This window comes from Lipotes vexillifer, unplaced genomic scaffold (genome assembly GCF_000442215.2).
Source record: "Lipotes vexillifer unplaced genomic scaffold, Lipotes_vexillifer_v1.1 scaffold426, whole genome shotgun sequence".
In the NCBI taxonomy this organism is placed as follows: Eukaryota; Metazoa; Chordata; class Mammalia; order Artiodactyla; family Lipotidae; genus Lipotes; species Lipotes vexillifer.
Window position 1 is genome coordinate 2,271,215 of NW_006779491.1, and position 11,130 is coordinate 2,282,344.

The following is an 11,130-nucleotide window of genomic DNA, read 5'->3' on the forward strand; positions in this document are numbered from 1 at the left end:
AGAGGCTGGGAGGGCCCGAGGAGGCGGGGGGGGAGGGGGGGGGTGGGTCTGTGGTGCCAGCTCTGAAAGGGAGGGAGGGGAGACAGAGGAGCAGCCGGGCAAGTGGTCAGCGGTCAGCACGGCTCTCCCGCCTCTCGCTGCCGCCACAGTGCCCGCGGCCCGGCCGGGAGGCTGTACGGGGCATTATGGAGAGTTCGTGCCCAGCCCCCTGCCCCCTCGGTGGGGAGGGGGAGGGGGACGGGAAGTCACCGGCTTGGGGAGGGCGGGGGAGGGGGAGGGAAATGATGGCACCGACCAGACACCAAGAAACCGGACCTGCAGCAGCATCTCCCCATGCAGCTCTGAACCACAGCAGCGGCTGCGACAGAGGTGGGGGGGAGCGGAGAAAGAGGGAGGGGGAGGCCCTTAAAGAGACAGCCGCTGCGGCAGGCACAGGGGGCTGCCTGGGAGGGTCGACCTGGGAGGGCCAGGGGAGGGTCGTCTCGCCTCTTGGGGAGGGAGGTGACCTGGGGCTCCTTGGCCAGCTGGGAGGAGGCCCTGGGCCCCCAGATGGGCCTGACCCCGTTTCCCACCAGTACTTTGCAAATGTCTGCCATTTCCTCCTCTGCCAAGGCCTCTCAACACGTGTCCCTCAGTGGCCTTGGGGTCCCAGCTTAGGGGCACCCACCCCGGCAGAGAGAAAGAGGATTCCCTGGAGGGGGGAGCGGGAGAAGTTGGTGCATCTTGCTGTCTCTGAAGGATGAGTTTAAGGAACAGATGGGAATAAAAACACCTCAACACAGTATCCTTTGGGCTCAGAGACCCCCCACGCCCTTCACCCCAATGGGAGGGAGGGAAACCCCGAGGTATATATACATGAGGTCCCTCTGGTCCCAACTCCGCCGCAAGATCGTCCTATGATCTCCTCTAACTATTGTAACAGCACTGAGGTAACGACACGTGTCCCCTTTTTGCAGGTCAAGAAATGGTCCTGAGGCCTTCAGTGACCCTCCTCAAGGTCACATAATTCAGAAAACGCAAGAGACCACTCACACTAGGCGGCAGGGTTTGAAGAGGGTGGGGAAGTGCCGCCTCTCTGAAAACCCACTTCAGGCCCGATGATGCCCCTGCCCGTGTCCTTCAGGCTGCCTGGCCTCCCCTAAGCCCTGGTCACTCTCTCTCTCTCCTAAGGCTTATTATGCTCCTGGCTCCCCTTCCTCCGCAACAGCCCAGTTTCCATGTGGGAAAGGACCCTGGGGATTGTCTGATTCAAGCCCCTCATCCCACTGCAAGGAAACCGAGGCCCGGTGACTTGACCAGAGTCCCACTGCAGGTCAGAGGCCCCGCCAGAACCACACTGGCCTCTGAGCGTCCTCTCACCCTCTCATGCTGCCTCCCTGGAATCTGGCCTCTTCTCGTCCTGGAACCAAATGCCCTGTAGACTTCTCCATGACGTGGGGCCCTGCTACCCAAATCATACTTTGGTTTCCAAGCCTGTCCTAAGATACGCCTCAATAGTAACCCTACGATTTGCCTTCGCCTGTCCAAAGCTCATGCCATCACCTCCCCAAAGGACTGGGATTTGCAGTTCTGTGCTGCCCTCTAGTGTCGTACTATGGGAACAGACCCTGAGAGGTCTCTGGCCTTAGGCAGCAAGAGTGGGGGACAATTTTAGAGACAATAGTGGACCTAGCTTCCTGACCTCAGTGCTTCACTTAAGGGGAAAAGGGACCCTACTTCCTGAGTGTTTACTATGTGCTGGGGACGGGGTGCGGTGGTTTATTTCATTCTTATTTAATCTTCCCAGACGGTAGTATCTTTGTTTTATAGACAGGAACCTGAGGCTTAGAGATTAAAAAAGACAAAAAAACCTGCCCAAGATAACCTAGCTATGAGAATTGGCAAAGCTGGCTTTCAAACCCATGTTTGCATAGCTCCAGAGCCAAAGATGAGCGAGGCCGCATGGTGGTGCTGAGTTGTGGGGAGGGCCACAGACCTGGTGAAGGAGCTGTGGCTTCATTTTGGATAGTGGGCATTAAAGCAGATAGAGATGGGTTTTTTGTCTTCCAGACACCCAAGTAAGTTCCGCCTTCTGCCGGCTCCCTCTCCTCCCTAAGGTTTGGTGATAACTCACAGGTATATTACTAATCGTTGTCAAATAGGCCATAGATTTGCAGCACAAGGGCCCAGGCCAGTCCATAAACATGTTTTGTTTGGCCAGTATGGTGTTGCCAGTATAGTATTTCCTTAAATTCTAAGTTATTTGTCAGTGTTTAAAAATTAGATTTCACATAAAAGCTCAACTTCTTTTAAGAAAAAAATCAGAAGGTCAGACAACATTGGTCCCGCACTCTTAACTCCATGATGTCTGGCTGGAGCCGAGCAGCTGCTGCCCCCACTGGATGGGATGAAAGTAGTCTTCCAGCTCACACAGTCCCCACAGAGCCTACGTCTCTTGTGTCACTTGCGGGAGTTTGCAACCCCTATTTTATTTTATTTTATTTTGGCCACACGGCTTGTGGGATCTTGGTTCTCCGACCAGGGACTGAACCCGGGCCCCTGGCAGTGAGAGCATGGAGTCCTAACCACTGGACTGCCAAGGAATTCCCTACCCCTATTCTACAGACGTGAATTCACCTGACCCTCACACAACATCTCCACGAAGAATGGAAGGTGAGTATTCTTATTAAACCCATGGGGTTTACATGGGGACTCTGAAGTTCAGAGAGGTTAAGTGACTTGCAAGAGATCCCATAGCCAGTGTATTTTGATTCTATATCTCCCACCCACCCACGCTCACATACACACATAGTCTGCTGCTGCTCTTATCACTAACTCTTCCTGAAAGTAGGAGATCAGCTCCACCAGCCCTGGCCCCAGGAAGGATGCCCTCACCCTGTCCTCTTACTTGGATGCCACCAGAACGGCCTCTGGTCTCTCCATCCGCAGGTTGGAGTGGTTCTGCAGACCCCAGCAGAGGAGAGCAAAGATCAGCGGGAAGAAGACGCAGCCCAGTACAAAGAGCAGCGTCATGCCTGTCTGGGGTAGAGAAGGTGAGAAAAGATGGCTGTGAGAACACCTCAGCACAGTGTCCCTCAGACCCTCCCTTCACCCCAAAAACTCAAGGCCTATGGGATCCATCTTTCATAACTATCAAAAGCCATCAGGCGTAGCTCTTCCCCAATCTCTTCGAGATCCTTAATGCACTTTAAATATGCCTCATCGAGAGCAATCGGACATCCTAATTTTTGGTTATCAATCCATTTCCTACACTTTTATTCATTTTCCCTGTAATTCCTGAAGCTGGCCTACACTTCCCAGTCCATCTCACACCTTAAAATTCCTTCTCTTTCAGTTCTTAAGTATGTGCCTGCTCTTTCTTAACTCACCCCATCCCATCCTCTGTCCCCCCACCCCAAGCTCTTTGTGTCACCTCTCCCCTCTCCTAGGTCCTCATCTCGGAGGGGCAAGGTGGAGGCTAGAGAGGGAGGCTGGTGGTTCTCATCAGCGCCCAGAACTCAGAAAAAAAGGAAGGAGGGGTGTTCAAATTGTAAAGATAGCTGAAATTTTAAAAATAATATTTCTTTAAAAAGAAAAAGAAAACCTCTGAAAACATATATATTTACATATATGTTATTTTTGTCTGGAAAAGCCTCCCCTCCCATCCACTCCAGGGAGGGGAGGTGTGAGGAAAGCCCAGGAGAGATGTACAGGAGTCAGGGCCTGCCATCCTGCACCCCTTAAGCAGCTCTGAGGGGACCTTCTCAGGTTACAAGGAAAGCGTCAAACTGCAAGGGCATGAGGCGGAGGCAGCTCTACAGAGGCAGTTGGAGGGGGCAGGAACATCACCTTCCTATTGGTGGAATGGTGGACGGTTTGGAATATGCCATCTTCCCATTGGCGCACTTCTTGACAACATGTGCTCTATCATATGCTTCCTGGAGAGTGCCTGCTGGGGGGGTGGGGCAGGGCGGGCATCGGGGGGCGGTGGGGGGAGGGGTACCTTCTAACACAGAATTGACTAATTAGCTTTCGTTGATGGCTTGAAGCACCCCTAGGATTCAGGGGTGGAGCTGAAAAAGGGGACCGGATGAGGAGGTGGGGAAAATGAGAGCAGCCTAAGCAGTCATTGCTTTAAAAGTCAGTACGGGATAATAGTTAAGATGGCAGTTCCTAGGGTGGGACCATCTGGACTTCAAATTCAGACTCCACGGATAATAAAAGAAACATACTGTATGGCTCCATTTGGACGACGTTCAAAACAGGCAAAATATCTTCTGTGAAAAATCGGAACAGCATTTAACTTGGGGGAGGTGTTGACGGAGAGGAGACCCCAGGGAGCCTTCTGAGGGGTTGGGAATGCCCTTATATGGATCATGGGCATTTACACAGGTACACATCCTCAAGGCATACTCTTCTAATGTGTGGAAGTGCGGAGTCTTAACCACTGGACCGCTAGGGGATGCCCTGGAATTTTTAAAATGCTAAACCATCTTAGGCTCTTCCATTCCCTGAGCGATGGTTGGCCAGTCTCTATGGGCCTCAATTCTTTCATCTGTGAAGTTGGGATAATAATAATGCCAGCTCGTTAAATGCTAACTATATAGCATTTACTATGGGACAGACACTAATACGAGTGCTTAAAAATATCAAGTCATTTCCTCCAAACAACTTTGTTAATGGGGATTATTATTGTACCCATTTTACAGATGAGAAAACAGAGGCACAAAGAGGTTTGGTACCTTGTCCAAGGTTACACAGTCAGGGAGTTAATGAGGTGGGATTTTTTTCAACCCTATTTTCTGACTGTATTGGTCTCTCTAATATTAAACAGATATAGAAAACTCGTAAACTCATTTCCTAAAGAAACCGAATGGTTAAGAAAAAAAAGAAACAAAACATTATTGACTACAATTTAGACACGTCAGTCACATTTTCAGAGCTTATCTCTGTTAAATGTTCTTACTTGTTTCCTCCATTTTCCTCCCTCTGAATAGGCCTTTGAAAAGTAAATTCAGGGTTAAATCAAGAGCGAGATAAGACTGTTGAAGACGAGGACTCTGGTTGCCTAACCGGTATCATCCTTATCACCTTCTTTATTTTGTTGGAGACTGAAATGTGCCTAGTTAAAAAACTATATTTCCCAGCCTCCCTGGTAGTTTGAGGTCTGGCCAATATGATGTAAGCCGAAGACATTATGTGGGGTTATGAGGAAAGCACCTTTTTAAAAGGCAGACAATGCAGTCAGAAAGAAAGAACTATAGACAGCCCTTAAACATGTGAAAAGATACTGAACTGAGGTTTGAAACTAGGCAGCCTGACTGGAGTCTGCCCTGTTACCTTCCCTACTCCTGTGTAAGCTCATTTAGAGGATGAAATAGAGATAACATGGATAAACTTCACACAGTGTTCAGAGCCTGTTAGCTGCTATTATCATGAGCACCTGCAGTATACAAGGCACTAAAATACTAACATACTTACCCTACCTTCTCTCATTTAAGCACCACTACAATCTTACGAATAAGTTCCTCATTTTATAGCTGAGAAGACTGAGAATCAGAGAAATTAAATGACTTGTCCTGGGATTGCAGAGTAAATGGCAGAGCTAGGACTCAGACTCGGGTCAACATGACTGCTGCCTTTCATGTTGGGAGCAGAGAGGAGAGGAAAGGGGAGGAAGAGGGAGGAATAAGAGGGGAGGCCCCTCTGGTGCTGAGGGCCAGTCATTTTCCTCCGTAGCTGTGGCTTACCCTGGAACAGAGAATGAGCAAGGGAAGAGTCCTTGGCCATGAGCTGGTGAAGGTCAGGTCCCAGTTTTACTGGAATCTGGACACTCTCTTCCACATTTCTTTCTTTCCTTATCAGGTTCTTCCTGTTCAGAGTAAAATAGTTCGAGGCTGCATGGGCTTGTCTGAGAGATAAATAATGAGGGGAGAAAAAGAAAATTGTGGTTTAGAGAAATGGCTTGCACCATTTTTTTTACAGTGAGCCTCAAGAGAGACTTTTATTTCATGACTCAGCACAGGCATGCACATGCCAAACTGAACTGAAACTTTCTCACGATACTTTCTGATCCTGATTATGTGCAGCACACACCGTACTATATCATTGTTCCCCTTGATCATTTTTCCTCCCCAAATGCTTATCATGACCCATTAAGCCAATTTCATAATCCACTTATGAGTAACAACCCAAGTTGGAAAAATCTTGGTTAAGAGCAGTATTTCTCAACTCTTAACTTCTTTTTAACTATTGCTCCCCAAGCCTTTTTTTAGACATTTTGTTTCCTAATCACCATTTCTCATGAACTTATATACTATATGTCTGTGCTTTGTATATCTAAAAGATATTTTTCACCTGCCAAGAACCAATTTCTGCCCTCTTGGGGGGTGCTATTACCCCTGTTGAGAATGCACTGGAGACATCATACCAACTCATTTTCTGAGCCACCTTTACACACAGCATCCCAACATCCAATGAAATAGTATTAGTCCCATTCTGCAATGAATAAGCTGAGGCTGAGAGGTTATATTAATTACTGAAGATTGAAATGGCTGGTAAATGGATTGGGAATCCAGAAACCTACCAGATCCTAGCTCAGCTGCTTAACTATCTTCTCCAAAGTTTCGTTCCCTCACATGGAAAATGGCGGAATTGGTCCAAAGAAGTGTTCTCTATACCTCAGGGTTTTTTTCCCCCCTATTTGAGCTAATAATAGGAGACATTTTTACAGCATATACTAGGTGTCAGGCACCAATCTACCCTTTTCACATACATTAATTAATGTAATCCTCACAATAACCCAAGAGGGAGATGCTATTATTACTTTCTCTTTCTAGTTCAGGGAATTGAGGCACAGAGAGGTTGTGTGACTTGCCCAAGGTCATACGGGTAGTAAGTAGCAGAGCTGGGATTTGAACCTAATAATATGAGTTCCAGAGTACCTGCTTTTAACCATGTACGTTAAAAGGAGACTTTTTATCAGTACGGAAAATAGAAAACCGGTATTATTTGTTGTAAATAAAAGGTAACAAAAAATAAAGTGAAAAAAAAAACTTGTTCTTACATTCTCACTAGATATTAGCACGTGCTCGGAATTCTGAGCTGGAGGCCGCCCTCTCTCTCTTTGTTAAAGGCAAAACAAGAGAAGCATGGATAGAGAGGTGTCAAAGGGCTTCTGGCAGCACAATGAGACTTTGTCCTGGAATAATCAGAAGCGTTGAAAGGGAATTGGAAAGAGAATGGCTTTCGTGTGTGTGTGTGTGTGTGTGTGTGTGTGTGTGTGCGCGCGCGCGCGCGCCCAGGGGCGCGCGGGCGCAGCGCTTTCTTGCTTAATGGCTGTACCACCTGAAATAAACCCAACATGGGATGCATTCCACACACCGTGGTCCCTTGTCTGGGCGTTCCAGGAGTGTCTGAACATCCCGCGGAGGAAGGGAGATGCCAGCCAGTTCTGGCGTGTGGGTGCAGCCCCTGGCTACACGCGCCTCTGGAAGGCAGCCGGCAGTGCCCGCGTGGAGACGGGCAGCGTGGGGTGGCGCTGCCCCAGTGCCCGTCCAAGCTCCCACGACTTCGGCCGCCGCTTTCCCGCTCCAGCCTGGCTTCCCAGGTGGGTCTCTCACCCCCAAGTGGACCTCACAGACCTGTCACACAATTCACCCCGGGCCTGGAGTTTACCGTTTCCTGCTCCTTCAGCCTCCGTTAGGTCCAAATGCTATCTTGCGCATCCTCTTTACCTGTGTGCCGCCGCGGCCCTGTGGAGGTGTGCAGGTGTGATATCATCGAAGCCTGTGAATAAGTAAACGATAAACAGCCAGAAGTGGCCTGTTTCCCACATGATACCCAGGGAAGGGTCCAATTCCCCCTCCCCGTGCTCTGGGGTGTGTCCTGGACAGTGTGCCAGATCATTTATTATTTAGTGTTAGGTTCCAGGCAAGTTCAGTCGCACCCTTCATCTCTACAATAGAAAAGGCCGCCGAGGGGGCACAACAGGTGAGTTGGGGTGAGAAAACTAAGCGTCCAGACCCTTTTTCTCCCATACGTTGTCTGTGTGACCTTGATCAAGTGTCAGAAACTCTCTGAGCTTCAGCTGAATACACACAAAGTCCCATTGCCTGGACTTAAATCTTAGTTCCCTTACTCATTAGCCAGAAGAATTTGTGCTAGTGAATTAACTCCTCTGAGCCTCAGGCTTCTTATCTATAAAATAGGGACAAGAGCAGTACCTCTACATAGGACTGTGGGATGACTGAATGAGATGTATGTGAACACAGTTCCTATGCGGCACATTGTAAATATTCATTGTGACAGTCATTAATAGTTCTTGTTGTTCTATTTTTTATTTTTTAAAAATATTTATTTATTTGTCTGCACTGGGTCTTAGTTGCAGCTCGTGGGATCTTCATTGCGGTACGTGGGCTCTTTAGCTGCAGCATGCAGGATCTTTAGTTGCAGCACGCAAACTCTTAGTTGTGGCATATGGCATCTAGTTCCCTGACCAGGGATCAAACCCAGACCCCCTGCACTGGGAGTGTGGAGTCAGCCACTGGACCACCAGGGACGTCCCATGTTGTTCTATTTTTTAATGACCCCCGTTCTGTGCCAGCAGCTCTACATACATTTCCTCTAATCATCACAATGAGCCCTGCCAGTCTCTTATGTAATCCCTACTTTCCAGGTGAAGACTGAGGGTTAGGGAGGTCAACCAACTTGCCCAAGGTCACACAGACATATGGTGGCAGAACTAGAATTCAAACCTAGATCTTGCCTTGTTCTAAAATTCCTTCTCAACGAGGTCCTAATTCATTTCTATCTGTAAAGTGAAAATGATGGCTTCTGCCACTGAGGTCTACTGTTAGGATGAAATAAGATAAAGTCTGTGCACTGATGAAAGAAATTAAAGATGATACAAACAAATGGAGAGATATACCGTGTTCTTGGATTGGAAGAATCAACATTGTGAAAATGACTATACTACCCAAAGCAATCTACAGATTCAATGCAATCCTTATCAAACTACCAATGGCATTTTTCACAGAGCTAGAACAAAAAAATTCACAATTTGTATGGAAACACAAAAGACCCCAAATAGCCAAAGCAATCTTGAGAAAGAAAAACGGAGCTGGAGGAATCAGCCTCCCTGACTTCAGAGTATACTACAAAGCTACAGGAATCAAGACAGTATGGCACTGGCACAAAAACAGAAATATAGATCAATGGAACAAGATAGAAAGCCCAGAGATAAAGCCATGCACATATGGTCACCTTATCTTTGATAAGGAGGCAAGAATATACAATAGAGAAAAGACAGTCTTTTCAATAAGTGGTGCTGGGAAAACTGGACAGCTACATGTAAAAGAAGGAAATTAGAACACTCCCAAACACCATACACAAAAATAAACTCAAAATGGATTAAAGACCTAAATGTAAGGCCAGACACTATAAAACTCTTAGAGGAAAACATAGGCAGAACACTCTATGACATAAATCACAGCAAGGCCCTTTTTTGACCCACCTCCTAGAGAAATGGAAATAAAAGCAAAAATAAATGGGACCTAATGAAACTTAAAAGCTTTTGCACAGCAAAGGAAACCATGAGACGAAAAGACAACCCTCAGAATGGGAGAAAATATTTGCAAATGAAGCAATTGACAAAGGATTAATCTCCAAAATATACAAGCAGCTCATGCAGCTCAATATCAAGAGAACAAACTACCCAATCCAAAAATGGGCAGAAGATCTAAATAGACATTTCTCCAAAGAAGATATACAGATTGCCAACAAACACATGAAAGGATGTTCAACATCACTAATCATTAGAGAAATACAAATCTACAATACAAAAACTACAATGAGCTATCACCTCACGCTTGTCAGAATGGCTATCATCAAAAAAATCTACGAGCAATAAATGCTAGAGAGGGTGTGGAGAAAAGGGAACCCTCTTGCCCTATTGGTGGGAATGTAAATTGATACAGCCACTATGGAGAACAGTATGCAGGTTCCTTAAAAAACTAAAAATAGAACTACCATACGACCCAGCAATCCCACTCCTGGGCATGTACCCTGAGAAAACCATATTTCAAAAAGAGTCATGTACTGCAATGCTCACTGTAGCACTATTTACAATAACCAGGACAAGGAAGTAACCTAAGTGTCCATCGACAGATGAATGGATAAAGAAGATGTGGCACATATATACAACAGAATATTACTCAGCTGTAAAAAGAAACGAAGTTGAGTTATTTGTAGTGAGGTAGATGGACCTAGAATCTGTCATACAGAGTGAAGTAAGTCAGAAAGAGAAAAACAAATACCGTATGCTAACACATGTATATGGAATCCAAAAAAAAAAAAAGGTTCTGAAGAAACTAGGGGCAGGACAGGAATAAAGATGCAGATGTAGAGAATGGACTTGAGGATACAGGGAGGGGGAAGGGGAAGCTGGGACGAAGTGAGAGAGTGGCATGGACATATATACACTACCAAATGTAAAACAGATAGCTAGTGGGAAGCAGCCGCATGGCACAGGGAGATCAGCTCGGTGCTTTGTGACCAACTAGAGGGGTGAGATAGGGAGGGTGAGAGGGAGACACAAGAGGGAGGAGATATGGGGATACATGTATATGTATAGCTGTTTCTCTTTGTTATAAAGCAAAAACTAACACAACATTGTAGAGCAATTATACTCCAATAAAGATGTTGAAAAAAAAAAAAGATAAAGCCTGTGAAGAGGCTTCTAGTGATGCTCAACTCAGCTCAGCTTCTTATACCCCCAGGGATAAGAGTAATTATCTAAGCCTAGGCCTTTCATTTTCATAATAAGGAGGCTGGTGAACCCCTCATTGTCTCTGGGAGGCAATATTATCTGATGTCCATAGGAGGGGGTTGAAAGTATCAGATCAAAATCAGAACCACCAGGTTGCCTTCCCACATCCAAGCCCAGGTCTGCAGAGGTGTCTTTCATCTTCTTGGTCTTCTCTGCGACTCAGGCCTTCCACCCACCCCATGACGATTAGGACATCATCTTTTACTCTCTTTCCCAGGGGCAGTGTAAAACTACAGGTGAGAATATCTAACATCGCCGGCTTTGAACTTTAGAAAAAGGGAGATCTTATGGCTATTCAGCTATTGTGAAGTCAGTTTCTCCCT